The 17,279-nt window shown below is 48.7% G+C and overlaps 1 protein-coding gene and 1 pseudogene across 1 annotated transcript in view; one reads left to right on the top strand and one right to left on the bottom strand.

Moving 5' to 3' along the window:
• The window catches only part of LOC128948180 (olfactory receptor 14J1-like), a gene marked incomplete at its 3' end in the record, with an annotated part of 233,143 nt that overhangs the window by 101,721 nt on the left and 114,143 nt on the right, over positions 1-17,279 (bottom strand). The gene's annotated exons all lie outside the window — the stretch shown is intronic.
• LOC128948182 (E3 ubiquitin-protein ligase RBBP6-like) lies at positions 192-1,111 on the top strand (annotated as a pseudogene).

Raw genomic sequence — 17,279 nt, forward strand, 5'->3', positions numbered from 1 at the left:
GGTCCTTTGAGCAGAGCTCTGGGGTTCCATGGCTCCTCAGCAGCACGCCACGAGGTCACAATGCTCTGGGTGGTGCCCAGGACTGTGTGTCTGTCCTGGCTGCCCTGGCAGTGCCCAGCAGAGGTGCCCAAGCCCCCCTGGGCAGCTCAGGCTGGGAGCAGCGAGTGCTGAGCCAGGGCGGGCTCGGGGCCATGTCGGGTGTGCACTACAAGTTCTCCAAGCTGGGCTATGATGTGGTCACGTTTCATGGCCACAGCATCTCCCTGGCTGACCTCAAGCGCCAGATCATGGCCCGAGAGAGGCTCAAGGTGGCCAACTGTGACAGATCCTCAAAGCTGAGACCAGTGAGGGTGAGTGGGGCCTGGGGCCACCCAGGTGTCACTGATATATTCTATGAAAATCCTTTCGCTAGGATTGTTCTCCTGAGAAGCTGAGGGGCCTCAGAAATGAAATGTAAACATTGATTATCTGATTGCTTGAAATGTGGTTTGGAGGTTGCTTACCAACAGGTGCATCATTGATTGGTTCCATGTGAATTGTTTCTGCTTGATGGCCAATCACAGGTCCAGCTGTGCTGGGACTCTGGTCAGTCACAAGATTTTATTATTCATTCCTTTTCTAGCCTTCTGGTGAAATACTTTCTATTCTTTAGTATAGTTTTAGTATATAATTTTATTTTAATATAATATAGATCATAAAATAATAAATCACCCTTCTGAAGCATGGAGTCAAGATTCCCATCTGTTCTCTCACCCTGGGGACCCTCAAACACCACCACACCCAGGGGCACTGGCACAGATCAGCAGTGCCACAGGCTGTGGGAGCCCTGCTCTGCCCAGGGGACAAAAGCCAGGCTGGGAAAGCACAGTGGTGCTTATAACACTGGCTTTTACAGCTCTGAAGGGATTCTGTGATGTGCCATCTAATTCCATGTCCATATCCATTCCTCCCAACTAACTCACACTTGTTCTGCATTTGTGCTGTTCTCAGAATACTCTGATGATGCACAGATCCCAAAGAACATCTCAGTGATTGTGAAGAGGGTCCCAGCTCGAGCCACGTGAGTATCCATGAAGCTCTGGATTCCCTGGGAGGGATGTCAGGGTGTGAACTTCTTTTCTTTTCTGGATATGGGTTGGCAGAGGCACTTGGACTGCATCTGGTCAAAGCTAATGTTAATTTCCTTTTTCATGGGGTAGATTTAAATTTATCTGCTCAAAAGCAGACTCCCACTGTTAGGTTTGTGGGGATGTGGGGTTCAAACTCCAACACTGGTAAATCCTATGGTGATTCTTGGTTTTGTTCTTGGGATGATTGGGCTGAGAGCCAAGTCACAGATCCTGTTTCCTCTGCATGAGGAGATTTCAGATTGTGTTTGCTTTTAGTGGCTTTGTAGTAATGACAGCTACACACTGTAACAACTACATATTATTAGAAATAAACTTTTAATGTGCTCCCATCAGAGAAGAGTCTGTTTGTCAGTCTTTGACTATTTCTTGCACTGGGGAAAGTGGGTTTGGGGACTGTGGGGTATCTGGAAGGTATCTTGCACCCCAAATTTGGGGCTTTTACACAATGTCTGTAGAGGAGAGATGAAGAATTCTGGATGCCTCAGTGTTGGCTTTGGTTTGGGGTTAATGCAAATATGGATGGTTCATGCTGGCCTGCCACAGCATCCTCCCTTTGGGCTGCATGGCTCTCCCCTGGTGTGGTGCTGCCTGCAGGGGGAGGGTGGATGCTGGCAGTGCTCAGATCCCATCAGCTCCTGTGTGAGATGGCAATGGCTGTGCAGCTGCAGGGATGGCAGCTCCCAGGCAGAGGAGCTTTCTGTCCCTGCAGCTGGAAACACAGCAGAAATACCTGGCAGAGAGGCTGATGAGTGGGAGGGATGAGGATCTGCTCTCACAGGGGTTGTATGTCTGATTCCTCAGCACCTGAATCAGACACAGATCACTGAGTGTGTGGAATCCCAGCAAGTCTGCAAGTGTAATAAACAGCTCCCAAAATATTGTTGCATTTTCAAGATCACCCGAAAGGAAATTCTGCCAATTAAGACTCTTTTTTTTCCCCCTACAGAGCTCCTAAATTGCACCAACCCCTAGGAAAGGCTTCCAGGTGACCTTTCTACCAGCATTTGTAGGCACTGTAGCATCTGTAACACACTGGGCACTCTGGCCTTTAAGGATGGCAGAGATGTGAGCAGGGCTCCCACAGAGAAACATCAATCTGGAGATGGAGCTGCTGGCAGTTCTGGTATTGCTTTGGCACAGGAGGGATCATTTTTCACAGAAAGAAACCTGCACTCCTGAGCATTGACACTGTCACTGTTCTGGCTAAGAAACTACACTCCTGTGTAACTGGTGGCAACAGAAATGAGATTTTGGGGGCTTTAGTGGCATTGGAGGTGCCAAGAGAGAAGAGTTTATGAAGATAAATAAACTCCCACATTCACTCAACTATGAGAACATAATGATCTGAGGTTCAGGTGTTCTTGTTGGTTTTCACTGCTTGATTCTGGGTCCAAATGCTTCATTTTGAGTTCTGATCACCTCTGTTTCTTCTGCCAGGAACCAAAAGGAGCCAGTGAGGGGAACATCCAAGGCAGTACGTAAAACCCCAGCCTCACACTTCCTACACACTGCACTCCATGCTAAACAGTGCAGCCTTGCATTAATTTTCTGGAGATTGAACCTGAATATGGTTTAATTATTTTGTGAACAGATTTCTGACTCTTCTGCCCCTCTTACTCTGGCCCAGCTCATTAAGGTATAGAGACATTGTTTGTCAAATACTTGACAAAAAATCATTTTATAGGATTTATAATCTTATACTGTGACCTACAGCTGGATAATTGTGGTAATGTGATCAAAACTGTATTTGTAGTAACTTAAGGTGTTTATTGTAAGTTTAAAATGCATGTATGTTGTGATGCTATCCCAGAAAGAGAAGTTCCCAGGTTGGGAAGAGGAAAGGAGAGCACCTTATCAGCCCCAACATAATCTTGCAGCATTATTTCTTTTCAAGAGCCAAAGCAGCAGCACTTCAGCACCTGTTTCCCATTTGTATCATCAGTTTTGCACTGGAAACTTACAGTTTGTGTTGTACAAATGTGTACAGAAGAACTGAACTGCCTGTAAGTTGTGGACATTTCAGGGAGATTTGCAGCAGCCAAAACAAACATTTCTGGAACAAGAACACTTGTGAGGCTTGAGTTTTGAATTTTTGTCCATGACAGCTACAGATCTATTCTTTGATTGCTGCACTTGTTCACAAATTGGGGTCTGGGGACAGTGGATAACACAATCTCCTTTGTTTGATTGCAGACAATGTAAATTATTTTGGTATCATCATTACTTTGTAAAAAGTGCCATATTTGAATCTGGGTCTATTCCCAGGCATGTTTTGGTGGGGTTTGGTTGTGTTTTGTAAACCATTTGGGTTCAAATACATTGGTGAAGTGTCTGTAAATTTCTCTGTAAATGTTGATGGAAATGATTCCAGAGAGGTGGATCTGGATCATGTTCCTGCACAGAAAAACACTGTGCCAATGGAACACCCATTTATTAAATCTCTGACTTGGCTGCTTTTGTGAAGGAATATCTGTGAAAGCAAAACCTCCAGAGGCTGATCTCTCCTAGGCTGCGTGGAGGCTGTTTGGCTGTGGAGGCTCAAACGTGTTCTTCACGTGTGTGTCCAACCCTCCCCTGTCACACAGACCCCAAATCTGGCTGAGGCCAATGCTGCAGAGGAGGACAAGATCAAAGCCATGATGATCCAGTCCTGCCGTTACTATGAGCCCCTCAAGTAAGTGTTGGCAAGGTCAGAGCTGGTCTTGGAAGAACATGGAATAATCACATTTATCTCTGACAAGGGATCTGTTCTGACAAGGGACACACATTCCTACCTTCCTCTTTTTTTACCCCCAAAACCTTGCAGTGACCTGAAGCCACCCTTGGGTCCTGTTCCATCATCATCTACCAGCCCTGTTCCCAGGCTTAAAAGGAGCTCAGGAATTCCCATGAGTTTTATGGTGGAGGTGAAGGACTCCAACACAAAGGGAGCAATGCTTACTCCCACTGGGAAATATGCCATCCCAATTATTAATTTGTAAGTATGGATTTAATTGCACTGACCAAAAGTGACCAAAGAAGCCATGGGGAAATGTCTGAGTGGCAAAGCCACCACTCTGGCCACCACCTGTCCTTTGGGGCAGGGAGTGTTGCCTCTGTAGCTGATCCATCCCAGAGGTCACCCAAAAACCTCAGATTATGTAAGCAAGGAAATAACAACTGCAGGACAATAACAGCACAAATCCATTGTCCTGAGGCAGCAATGCAGGGTCTCCAAAATCCATTCATAGCTCTGGGAGTTCATTGGGCACAGGAGAGTGGAGAGAGATGGACCCTCCTGGATGCTTTTGCACTCACACAGCAGCTGCTCTTCTGCCCTGGCAGCAGGAACTTCTCCATGGTACCAAGTTCTTCCATGGGCAGCAGCTGAGAGATGCTTTCACATGAGCATATGGAGAGGAAAGAAAACACATAAAGCAAATTTCACAGGAAAACAAGTGGGGAGAGGAACTGTTTTGAATTAACTTCATCATGTTCTTCTTTCACCCATACAGAACACAGCCAAGGTCTCCAGCTGGAATGGAGCCTCCAATGAAAAAATTCAAGAAGGCAGACAAGACAGTTTAATTAATGTTCTTCATACTTCATTCATGTTCCGTATTAATGTTCTAAATAGTTTCTTGTTCTAACTTCCTATTCTTATTTCATTGTTCTTTATTCACTGTTCTTATTTCATGTTCATAATTCATTGCTCATTCATTGTTCTTGTAATTCTTCACTGTTCTTATTTAATCTCTCTTTGTCTCTTGCAAGATATATTTGGACAATAAAGAGAATAGCATTGAAAGGAACTTACTTTGCTATACTTTTCCCTAGATGTGCTCCTTATTACAAGCCTTTTCATGTCACTGGAAAGTAACTTGATGGGTCAGTACTGCAGACAGCTGCCTTTGATGCTGGTTTTCTTTCTCATACTGTATGCAATAAAAAACTCAAGAAAATAGGGATAAGAAAAGACCTTGAAAGGTGAAAAAAAACCAAACCAAGGCAATAATGATTAGAGATATTAAAGCTAAGAAGATGTTCCAGAGAGGATTTGCTGGAGTCTCCCATATTCACATGTCTGACAAAGAAACAGCAGAAGGTGGCTGACAAGGTCAGGGTGCAGGAAATATATTCCCTATCCATGTTGTCAGGTTTCCCAATGCTTGAAAGCAGATTTGAGAGTCCTCAATGGTTTATTTCCTCCTCTGACTGATAAGTCAGCTCTGTATCCCCTCACCCAAACGTGGCTGCAGTAAAAGCTTTGAAGCAGGAAGGACTAGGGGTGAACAGAGCAGGCTTTGGAAAGGGGCAGGTGGGGGTGGATGGCTGCTGTTTAAGGGAAGAACTTGTTTTATCTTTCCCAACAGTCTTGGGGATATTGGCAGAAGAAATTATTTCACTGTGTTCTTTATGGACTGTCAAGCTGACATAAAACCTGACTTGGAGGAAAATGTCCAAGGGTTTCACCCACAGACTTTTTGCCCTGAACTGCTGAGGACAAAGGAGTCTGTGCCCCAACAACCCCATAGCTCAGCCAGGGGCTCATGCACAGCACCCCACTGCTTCCCTGGCAAAGGCTGATCCCAATGGATGCTCCAAACCAGGCCTTGGGTTTGCTGTGCCAAACCACCAAGTAGCCATGTCTCAAACCCCGGGGAAAGCAGCAGATTGGTGATTCTCTCACAGAGACTGAGCTCTTGTGGGGCTGCTGGCCCCACCTGCAGCCTCTGCCCAGGAGCTGCTTGGGGGATCCCTCTCTTGGTGAGGAAACAAACACAAAGGTACCCTTGGCCTCCATCTGGGGCTTTGTGGTTGTTGCAGTGCCCTGCCCGTGGTGACACACACTGACAGTTCACTGCACGGCAAAACCAGGCTTGCTGCCCGCTCCACAATGCAAGAAGAAACTGAGAACATGAAATGCCACAGAACAGGACTCTGACACAGCAGCTGGACAAGTGGTTTAGCTCTAACTCAAGTCTTAAACGGATTAAAAGAAAAGTAGTGAGGCCTCTCCTGTCCTGCGAGACTTTCAAGCACCTTTCAGTCATTAAAGGGCTCCAAATGGGCTGGAGAGGGACTTGGCACAGGGGCCTTGAATGACAGGACAAGAGGCAATGGCTTCACACTGTGAGACAGCAGGGTTAGACTGGGTATTGGGAAGAAAATCTTCCTGAGAGGGTTGTGATGCCTTGGCACAGGTTGCCCAAAGAAATTGTGTCAGCCCATTCCTGAAAGTGTCCGGGGCCAGGCTGGATGGGACTTGGAGCAACCTGGTCTAGTGGGAGGTGTTCCTGCCTATGGCAGGGGATTGGAATGAGAGGATCTTTGAGGTCCCTTCCAGCCCAAGCCATTCCTTGACTCCATGAGTCTGTGAGCCAATGTCTGGCAGGGATGACGTGTCCTGCCTGGCAAGGGGAGTTGTGATGAAAAGGGGCAGGAGCAGAGCAGGCTCCAGTCCTTTGTTGGACAAGAAAGGAGCCCTGCCAGGCTGGCTGCGCTGGTCCCTGAGCTGTCCCCCCATGCTGAGCACACCATGGCAGAGCTCAATGCCCTGCTGGTGCCCACAGACCCATCCCAGGGGCTGACTGACACCACCTCTCCCTCCTGGGTCACATCTCTTTCCAAGAATCTCACTGAGGAGATTGACAGGATAAAGACAACACAGATCCACATGGCACAGAAGATTAAGGAGTTGGCTGCCTCGTAATCTATAGGGTGATGTCAGCTTTGGGGTCTCATAGGGAACTTCAATGTGACTCCAAGAGCAGTAAGCTATGGGGTCAGAGTTGGGGGCCCTGGGGCTTTCTGTGTATCTGAAGGGCCCCCATGCTGAGACACCATGATGTCTGTGCCCTGACTCTACCATCACTGACCTTCCCAGATTAAGCAGATGGGAGAGGACCTTAACAAGCTGAGGGAGGATGCAGCTAGGTGGAGAGAAGAGAGCAGCAACGAGATCTCTCAGCAAATTGAGTAAGGGGACAGGAGGGGGTTTCATACCCTGGGGGGCTGCAAGGGAGCCCAGGGGGTCTGGCTGCGTCCTGGTTTGTGGGCATGGGATGCCCAGCAGCCCTGCAGGGGTAACCCTGCCCTTGCCCCCATCTCTCTGGCCAGGGCTTTGCTGGAGGAGACAAGGCGTGAGCTGCAGAAGATGGAAGAGGAGCAGGAGATGAGGAAGGCCATGCTGGAGCAGCTGGTGGCTGAGACAGCCAACAAGGTGAACGAGCCGATGAGGTCCTGGGGGAGCAGTCCCACCACTCCTGGCTTGGTGCAGTAGTCCTAGTGGGGTTCCCAGCCATATTCCCCAACCGGCTGGGGCCACTGAGGCCCACAGCACGCAGGACTGATGGTTCCATTCATCCCATCTCTGGAGCCAATTCTCCCTGCCCTTCCTGCAGCTGGCTGAGATAGAGGAGATGGTGGACAGTGTGCAGGAGGAGGCGGAGAGAGTAAAGGCAGAGTGCTCCAACTGCACCTTTGACCTCAACGAGCATTTGGGGGAGCTCCTCAAGCGCTGCGAGAAACTCGAGGAGCAGATGGAATCCCTGGAGTCCCGGCAGATGGCTATGGGCAAGTTTGAGAAGATGATGAGGAACTGGGGCCAGGTAGGCAGCAGGCAGCATGGGAGACTGAGGACATCCCCTGGGGTAGACCCAAACTGCCCCAAAGTGGCCTGGACCAGTCAGCAGCATGGACAGAAATTAAAGCCTTGATGCAAACGTCCTGCTGGCAAAGTCAATCACAGCCAGTTTGATGTAAATATGGAGCGTCTGGATGAGAGGATGCAGGAGTTGCAGAGCCAGATTTCAGGCCAGGAGCAGTACTGGAACAATACGCAGCAGCAGCTCGGCCTCATGGAGGAGAATGTGAGGGGTACCTCGTCCCTTTTTTCTTGCATTAGGTGAATAAAAACCTTCTGAAAGAGAGGCAGAGCCTGTTCCCACTGTCAGTGAAAACATTGAGATAACTCAAAATGTCAAGGTTGTTTAGCAAAACTTAAAAGTTTAGGGATTTTTCCAAATGGTGTTCCACTAATAGTTTATGGAAAACCATGCTGCATGCTCCAGGGAAAGACTACACTGCTTCTAATTAAGTAAATCTATTATTAACAGACTTTATAAAAACAAATAATTGGAATAGCCAATTAGAAAGTTATATGATTTCTAACAATCCCCACTTTTAAAAGTGATCTTAACTATTTCTTTTAGGATTACTTCTACTTACCATTGAATGTTTACCTATCATTGTCTACTTATCATTGAATGTTCAGAAAGACTTAAGACACTAAAATGAAATAATTGCTAGTAAACTACTTAATAAAACTTTTTGGCTAAACTTATCATATTTGAAATCTAGGGCCATTTGATTTTGCCAGCATTTTATCTTGGGCTTGTTATTCTGGGTTACATTTGAAAGGTCACACATTTTGGTGCAGCAACTATTAGGATGCTTTTCTCTGCCACTCCTTTAGCAGCTTTATCTGCCAGTCCGTTTCCCACACTAATTGATGTATTTCCAAATGGAAGTTTTGCAATGCACGACAGCCACTTTGGCTGGTACCTGAACACTTTCTAGAAGGTGTCTGATAATGTCTCCACCTTTGACAGGAGATCCTTGTGCTGAATGGAGCCCTCCTTTGTTCCAGAGAGCTCCAGGGCCATGTACTGCTCCAAATGCACACTTAGAATTAGCCCATATGCTCCCCTTCTTCCCTGTGACAATTCCAGGCTGCCATAGATGGAGCAGCTCAGCCTTGTGTGCACAGGTGGTAAGAGGTACTGGAATGGCTTGGATTGGGCCCTACTGCACACCCAAACTTCTGCTCTCCTTTGCTCACAAAATTGCTCCCGCCTGTGGATAATTCCCAGTCTGGATCTTCTCCCAGAGGATCTCCTCTGCTGCAGTGAAGCTGATGAACACAGTCATGTTGTGAGGCTTCTTTCTGGTACAGATCCCAGGAACGTGGCTGGCTGCAAGGCAGAGGTGTCTGCAGTTCCACATCATCCTGGTCCAACAGGACAACTTGATACTTAAGCATTCGACCTGGGGGTAACCAGTGGCCTCCTTTTTGTCCTAGAGCTGAGAGGACCAAGGGTGGAACATCAACAGTCATCTTTTGGCCCATGGTCCATTCTGGACTTCTTGTATTAAAAGGCAGTTGCTGCTACAAGTCAAAGGCAGTTAAGGGACATCCCTTAACTGACACTGCCCACTTGTTTGGAAAAATATCCTATGGCCCTTTTCCATGTCCATAACCTCTGAGCTAACACCCATAGCACAACACGTCAGTGTTCCTGAACAAACTGCTCAAGAGGCTTGGTCAAGTCAGGCAATGCCCCTGCAGGGCTGACAGTAGAGCTCTCTTGGGCTCTCTGAAAGCCTCTGCCATTCTGGAGTCCACTCTAGCACCTCCTTGGTGTAGCTCCTCCTTGGGCAATTCTCAGGGCTTCATATAAAGGTCTTACCATAGGCCAGAATTAGGAATCAGAGCCCAGACCACCCATTCCTAGAAATGTTCTTGACTTGCAAACAGATCTTGGCTCTGGAGTTCGGCTCTGTCCTTTCGGTTCCAGGGTTTTGCTGTCCCTGGGAAATGGTGAACTTTAGATAGGTAACATGCTCTCTTTTGCACTCTGGGCCCTCTTCTTGGATACCCTGTAACTGGCTTGCCCCAAAAAGGTCAGTAAGCTTAGAATTATTTCCATGCATCCTGCTTGAGTTCCTGTATCAAGTAAAAGATCACCTACATACTCTAGCAAAGCCATATTCTCAATCTCTTTTTCCCATACTGAATTGGCTGCTGCAGCCCTGGCCAGCTCTTTAAACTCCAGAGCCTCTCCAGGACTGGGGAGCTGCCCCAGTATGGGGATTTACAAGAGGCAGATCCTTTACAGCCCCTTGCTCTAAGGTGCCAGATACAAGGCACAACAGGGACCAGGCAGAGAAGATAGGAGGATTTTCTGTCTTGATGTTCCATAAGAAACAGTTTATTCCAGGCGAAAAGAGCTGAAGCAAAGAGCACTGGGCAGTCCTGAGTAAGGATTTTTATACAGATACAAATCAGGAGGTGGATACAAACAGCTAACCAACAGGGAATTCTCAGGGGAGGAGTGAGGGGATTCCATCAAGTGTCTGGGGCCAATTGGGGTGGGAGGGTGGGGAGGATGGGCCACATAGGCCAATGGGGCTTCGAGGAGTAGGGGAATTTCAAAGGGGTGTTGCAGACTGGGATTGGCCCGAGGGTTGAGTGGCAGAGAAGGTTCAGGAATCAAGGGCTGGGTTACCTTGACAGGCAGGGAAAGAGCTGGAACAAGGGGTGGGGAATGGCATGAGGGACAGCTTTGAGGGAGGGTAAAACCCAGGGGTAAACCAGCTCGGGGAGAACATGGGGGTAAAAAGGACGAACCATGTAACAAGGAATCAGTAAAATAAATTTGAACCACAACACCATAACTCCAAATCTTTTGCCAATTGGTTCTTGTCTTGGGGTGACTGTATGAGACTGTGTCCCCTATTGTGTGCTTTATGCCCAGACATGGGTCCTGTAACTTTAAGCTAGGTCTGAGAGAGGGGTGGAAAGCCGGTGGAATTCTTTTGGTGTGGTGTTCACCCATCCTCCCCAGGCTCACTCAGCTGTGTTGTGCAGCACAGACAGAGGGAGGACATCTCGGCTTTTTGCTGGCTTCTTGTTCTTTGATAATGCAAGAATTTTTTCCAGCACTGTGGCAGTTTCTCCTGGAACTGTTTGGCTTTGTCCCAGCCCAAAACACCAGAACATCTCCGGGAGCCCTGTGCCACGGCCGCAGGGGAGGCCCTGGGATGCCCATCCCGGCCCTGGGCTGGTGGAGCCGAGCCACACCGACAGAAAGAGCTCTGAATCCTCCAGCTTTGTCTGCAGAAGGTTTGAAGATCTAACATTATTCGTTCTTTTTCCCATGCCTGCCTGCACTCTGTATGTTAAATAAACAGCCTTTTTCACTTTCCTCCAAAAAATTCCTTGCTGTGGGTGGCAGGGAGTGCCCAAACCTGTTTCCTTTAGAGGGGATGTTTCCTCCTAACTTGTCTCCAATCCAGACATTTCTCAAACAATGTGGGGTGATTGTTGGACCCTGGAGGAAGAACATTCCGCTTCAATTGGGTTTCATGGCCTATCAAGGAACTTTCCATTCAAGAAGCAAGAGCTGACTTTCAGTTTCAAGGACAATGCAGAAAAAAGGATCCTTAACATCCACAACAGTAAACACATCAGGACTCATTCATCAGATTCCTTAATTGGGGTAAAAAGGACTTGTATAAGGACTTGCTACCACTGGGTCTGAGTCTCACACTATTTCATTGACAGCTCTGACATCTTGTACTGGCCTGTGTTCCTTAGTATGTGCTTCCTTTACCAGCAGGAGAGGAGTCCTATATTGTGACTCACATTCCCTTAGTGATCCATCTTGCAAACTTTAGCAATTCATTCTTCTGACCTTCTTCCAGCTTCTGACTTCAAGGAATATTTTTTCTGCCTAACCAGTCCTCCGTCAGGCTCTAACTGAATCCTTACTGGTTCCACTGCTTTTGATTTCCCTGGAATTCCATTGGTCCACACCAACACAGTGACAGTGTTTTCCACCTCCTCCCACCAGGGATGTGCAGGAGGGAAAGATTGATCCAGCATTCCCTGCTGACATTGCCCTCTCTGAGCCTCTTCCCCCACTTTTGCCATTTCCACAATTCCTCCACCTGGAGATAGCAGTGTGTCTGAAACTCCCTTACTAAAATCCCAGGGCTCTTTGCCACGAGCTCAGTGGATGGGAGCATCAGAGGATCTCCCTGAAAAATCTCTGGAGGGCACTGGAGTCCTCTTGATCCTGTAAATCCATGGAGCTAAAGAAGGAGGAAAGTTCCATCTGGGTCATTAGAAACTGTCACCAAAACTAGGATAAATGAAATCCTCAAGCACTGCCATTTTAGTATTAGCGAGTTAGGCATTATTTTATTCTGGTCAGGGCGTGTGGAGGGGATAGTTTCAGCCACTCACACACACAAAACTTTTGACTTAGTTGTCTGTTTTTAGCAAACAAAGGAATCAATGGTCATCCATTCTAAATCACATAATTCCAAGACTCCATTAATCTATGACTTCATGAGTCTGGGACCCACTGGTTCCCAGGTGTGGATTAGGAAGCATTGCCTGGCAATGGGAGTTGTGTTGAGGAGGGGCATCAGCAGGGGAGTCTCCAGTCCTGCAAGGGATGAGGAAGGAGCCTGCTGGCTACTCGTCCTTTTAAATATCGAATTTGTTCATTGCTTCCATCAACCCTTTTGTTCATCTCTTTTGTCATCCATTTTGCTCATCCCTGACAGACCCAACTGGGCAGAAGGCTTGTGACAAAACAGGGACTGAGAGTGTGCAGACATGGCAGCATCCCTGGACACACTCAGCCTCTCCCAGATGCTGGATCTCGCCATCGGGATGCCCAACAATGGCGCCGTCCATTTTGCAGCCATGAGAAAACTGCTGCAGGCTGTGCTGGAGCACTTGGACGTGCAGTACCTGAGCAGTGAGGAGCCGTGGCCAGGCCAGCACAGTGGCCCCTCACTTGCTGATGTGGCCGCTAACATGAAAAAGATGAAGAAAGATAATGACGAGTTCAAGAAACACATGTCCAAGGTAGAGGCTCTCCCCAGGCCCCCGGGCACTCCCCCAGCAGACAGCCCCTCCCCACTTCCTCAGACAGCAGTGCTTGGTTCTGCCCTCACTGCCCTGGCAGAGCCGCTGGCAGGGGCTCTTTGCTCTCTGGAGGGGCTTCAGTGCTCTGGCACTGAGCCCTGCTGGGGCAGGTGGCACCGGGACTCTCCCTGCTCACCTGGCTGTGCCAAGGGCTGCCCGTGCCAGGGTGGGGCTCTTTGGGGTGTTGCTGCCCTGGCCATCACCTCTGACATCCCTGTTTCTGGGCCTGTTTCACAGCTTATTTGCGATGAGTTTGGTGCCATAAAGGCAGAAGCTTCCCGCATGTCAGAGGACTTTAAGAAGTTCCAGGAGGCCCAGGTGTGTGCAGACCACTGTGGTTCTAAGGTCACGTTTCCTAAACACCCTCACCAGACACTTCTGTCTGACACATCTTTCTCCTAGACTGCGGAGAGTTCCCAGCATCTTGATGAGATTGAAAAGTTAAAGGCTAGCCAGCGCAATTTAACAGGGGAAATGAACAATGTCCAGATGTCGCGGGACCAGGTGAGCTGCTGCTGGGAGCGAGTTCTGGGTCTGAGATCGCAGCCCGTGCCCTCTGCTCTGCTGGCTGGAGGCTCAGCACCCTTGGCCCTGCTCGATGCAGGGACCGTGCTGCCTGCAGAGCCCTGCCAGCCTGGCTGAGCCCGGCCCTGCCCTGTCCCCAGTGCTCCACAAACCACAGCAGGGGCCAAGGGCTTGTGGGTCCCCACTGACCCTGCCAGAGGCTCACTGCCACCACTGCTCTCTACTAGGACATGATTCTCACCCAGCATCTCCGTGAAGAGGTTGAGCAGTTAAAGACAAACCAGGTCCTCATGGAAGACGACATAAAGAAGCTTAAAGAGTCTCTTGCCTTAGTGAGTTGTTCGGTTCTGTAATCTTTGGGCTCTCATGGGGAACTTCAATGTGATTTCAAGAGCGGGTTTTGGGGTCAGGCTCTCAGAACCAGGTGGAGGACTCTGGGGCGGTCCATGCAGCTAAAGGGCCCCCACGCTGGAACAACATGATGTCTGTGCCCTGACTCTACCATCACTGGCCTTTCCAGATGAAGAAGCTGGAGGCAGAGGTTAAAAAGCTGAAGGAGGATTTAGCCATGTGGAAAGAAGAGAACAGGAAGGAGATCTGTCAGCAAATTGAGTAAGGGGACAGGAGTGGGTTCATACCCTGGGGGGCTACACAGGAGCCCAGATGGTCTGGCAGCATCCTGGTTTGTGGGCATGGGATGCCCAGCAGCCCTGCAGGGGTAACCCCGGCCTTGCCCCCATCTCTCTGGCCAGGGCTTTGCGGCAGGAGACAAAGTCACAGCTGAAGAAGATGGGAGAGTATCAGGAGATGAAGTATGCCATGCTGGAGGATCTGGTGACTGAGACAGCCAACCAGCTGAGCGAGCAGGTGAGGTCCTGGGGGAGCAGTCCCACCAGTGCTCAGTCCTGTTGGAGGTCCATGCCACATCCTCATGCTGTGTTGTGCTTTGCTGTAATCCTATGGGAGACCCAAACTGCCCAAATTGGCCTGGATCCGCCAGCAGCATGGAGGGAAATTACAGCCTTGATGCAAACGTCCTCTTGACATGGTGGGCTCATGGCCAATGGCTGAGTAATGTGGGTCTGCCCCTCTGGAGCAGCCAGACTCCCTTTGGTCAGCACCGTATGTTCTTTCATCCCGGGAGCAGGATCAGGAGCTGAGACAGGACATGGAAGCCAAGATTTTGGACATTCAAAGAGACTATGAGAAACTCCCCTTTGCTGCCAAGAGCATCCAACAGGACTCTGAACAAAAGCAGAAAGATATCACGGTGTGTGCCTGAAATCCATTTTGGGTCAGAGCATCCCCCAAGATGACTCCAAGCAGGGATCACAAGGAATCTCCTACTGCCCTTCTCACAGTCCTGTGCTGGTTTCAAGTGCCTTCCCCCAAGATTTTTGGGTAGGGGGAGAGGTTCGAAACTAAACCATCCGGCAGCTGTAGTGTTAGACATACTGGCGTTTGTACTTCCAAAAAGATCCAATTCCTCAGGAGGAGAATGCAAAGAAGTGTTAAGTGATTGGATTAGTAAGCATTGGCGATAGCCATCACTCTGACTTGCAGTATACCCTTGTTGTGCTGGCAATTTGATGTTTGACATGTTATGCATGCATAAAGTTCGATTATTTATTAAACTGCAAAATTCTCCAGGAGACCACACCAGAAGTCCCACCAGGCATGTTCGAAATGGGTTAGTAACCCCTCCAAGACTAAGACAAAGCGATGATTGGTTAATTTGATTAGCAAGTGTTACCCAAAGATTTTCTCTTGGCTGACTAAAATGTGTTATTCCTACTGCTTCACTTGCTACAGCATTGAGGAGTATAATAAAAACAAACCTCGTTTTTCTCTCTTCTTTCCCTGTTTTTCCTTTCTTCGCTGTCTTTTACCTGGTTTGCTAGAACGGCTAATGCGGTCCTGAGTCAGTCTTTGAATACACTGATCTAATTCCAAAGCAGCATCCTTGCTTACAGGTATAGCGTCAGGTGGGTTTAAAGGCAAATTAGCTTTACAGCGAGCTGCTATGATGCGTGAGGCTCTAGTAATTTCAAACTCTCTAAGTACTTGCTGCAACTTCCACCTAATATATGCTATAGCTACTTGTTCTGCACTCTCATAAAGTTGTAATCCTGACCTTCCTGGTAGGCCAGTACTCTGGCCAAACCTCATGGAAGCAAGGGCCCATTGTGACACTGGAGAACTTCAGGGAACCAAGAGTCTCTTGTGACATGGGGGGTACTCATGAAACCATGGAGATCATTTTGAAACTTCAAGGCCTGATGGAACCAAAGGGTCATTCTGGCGCTTCTGAGTCTTGGAAGCAAAGGGATCACAGTGACACAGTGGGGCTCTGTGGAACCAAGGGGCCGTGGTGACATTGTGGAGTGTCACTGAACCAACTGCCCATGGTGACTCTGCAGGGCCTGATGGAATCATGGACACCATTGTGACAGTACAGGGCATCATGGAAGCAAGGGGCCATTGTCATACTCTGGGGCCTCTTGGGATCCAAGGGCACTTGGGATACCATGAGAATTATGGCAACTATGGCACCATGAAACCAAGGAGACCATTGTGACCCTACAGAGCCCATGGAACTAAGGATTCATGGAACAGTGCAGGACACATGGAACTGACGGGCCATTGTCAAGCTGGAGAACCAAAAGAGCCCATTGTGACACTGTGGGCCCCCATGGTTCCAAAGGTCCATTTTGACATTTCAGGGCCCCATGGAATCCTGGAGACCACTGTGAAACTTTGGGGCCTTGTTGAATGAAGTGGCCCTGCAGGGCCTGATGGAACCAATGAGATCCCATAGAACCAAGGATCCATTGTGACCCTGTGGTACCAAGGTGTCGTAAGTTGACCCAGGCCAAATGCCAGGCATCCATGTGGGCTGCTCACTCACTCCCCTCTGCAGCTGGACAAAGAAAATTTAATAAAGGGTTTGTGGGTTAAGATAAGGACTGGGCGAGATCACTCATCAAATACTGTCCTGGGAAAAACAGGCTTAGCTTAGAAATGTGAAATTCATTTATTACTAACAAAGTCAGAGCAGGAAAAGGAGAAATAAAATAAGCCACTCACCTCCCTCCAGCTCTGCCTCCTACCCCAGCAGTGCAGGGAGACAGGGAATGGGGGTTATGGTCATTTCATCACTCATGGCTTCTGCCCCTGCTCAGGGAGAGGAGTGGTTCCCCTGCTGCACCTTGGGTCCCTCCCAAGGGAGACAGTTCTGCAGGAGCTTCTCCCATGTGAGTCCATTTCAGGGGCAGCAGCCCTCTGCAAACTGCTGCAGTGTGAGTCCATGCCAGGGACAAAAGTCCTTCCCAAACTGCTGCTGCATGGGTCACTCTTCCAGGGGGTGCATTCCTCCAGGGACAGGCTGCTCCAGCCTGGGAGCAGGGCCCCTCTCTCCATGGCTGTCCTACAGGGTGCCTGGGTCTTCAGGGCCTGGAGCACCTCCTGCCCCTCCTTCTGCACTGACCTTGATGTCTGCAGAGCTGTTCTTCTCACATGTTCTCCCTCTGCTCTCCTCTGGCTGGAGTTAAAACCGCGCCACAATCTCTATTTTGATTTCTTTTTAAATCTGATATCACAGAGGCATTGCCACCATCTGTAACTGGCCCAGCCTTTGCCAGCAGCAGGTCCATCCTTGAAGCCACCAGGAATTGGCTGTGCCAGACACGGTGGAAGCTTCCAGCAGCTTCTCACAGGAGCCGTCCCTGTGCCCCCCTGTGAATTACAGAGCTGTGTTTCGTGTCAGGTACATACTGAGAACGTGTGTATTTGTGATTGTAATATGGGTGGAAACCCACGATGGGACAGTTATAAAGACAAATTCTAATAATTACTGAGGAAAGTAAAGCATGGAAGAAGGCCTTTGAACCTATCTTTTGTTCTTAATTAACCTTTATAAA

Source organism: Melozone crissalis, unplaced genomic scaffold (assembly GCF_028551555.1).
Source record: "Melozone crissalis strain CALT ecotype California unplaced genomic scaffold, PUWL_Pcris_2 ptg000114l_1, whole genome shotgun sequence".
NCBI classification, from domain to species: domain Eukaryota; kingdom Metazoa; phylum Chordata; class Aves; order Passeriformes; family Passerellidae; genus Melozone; species Melozone crissalis.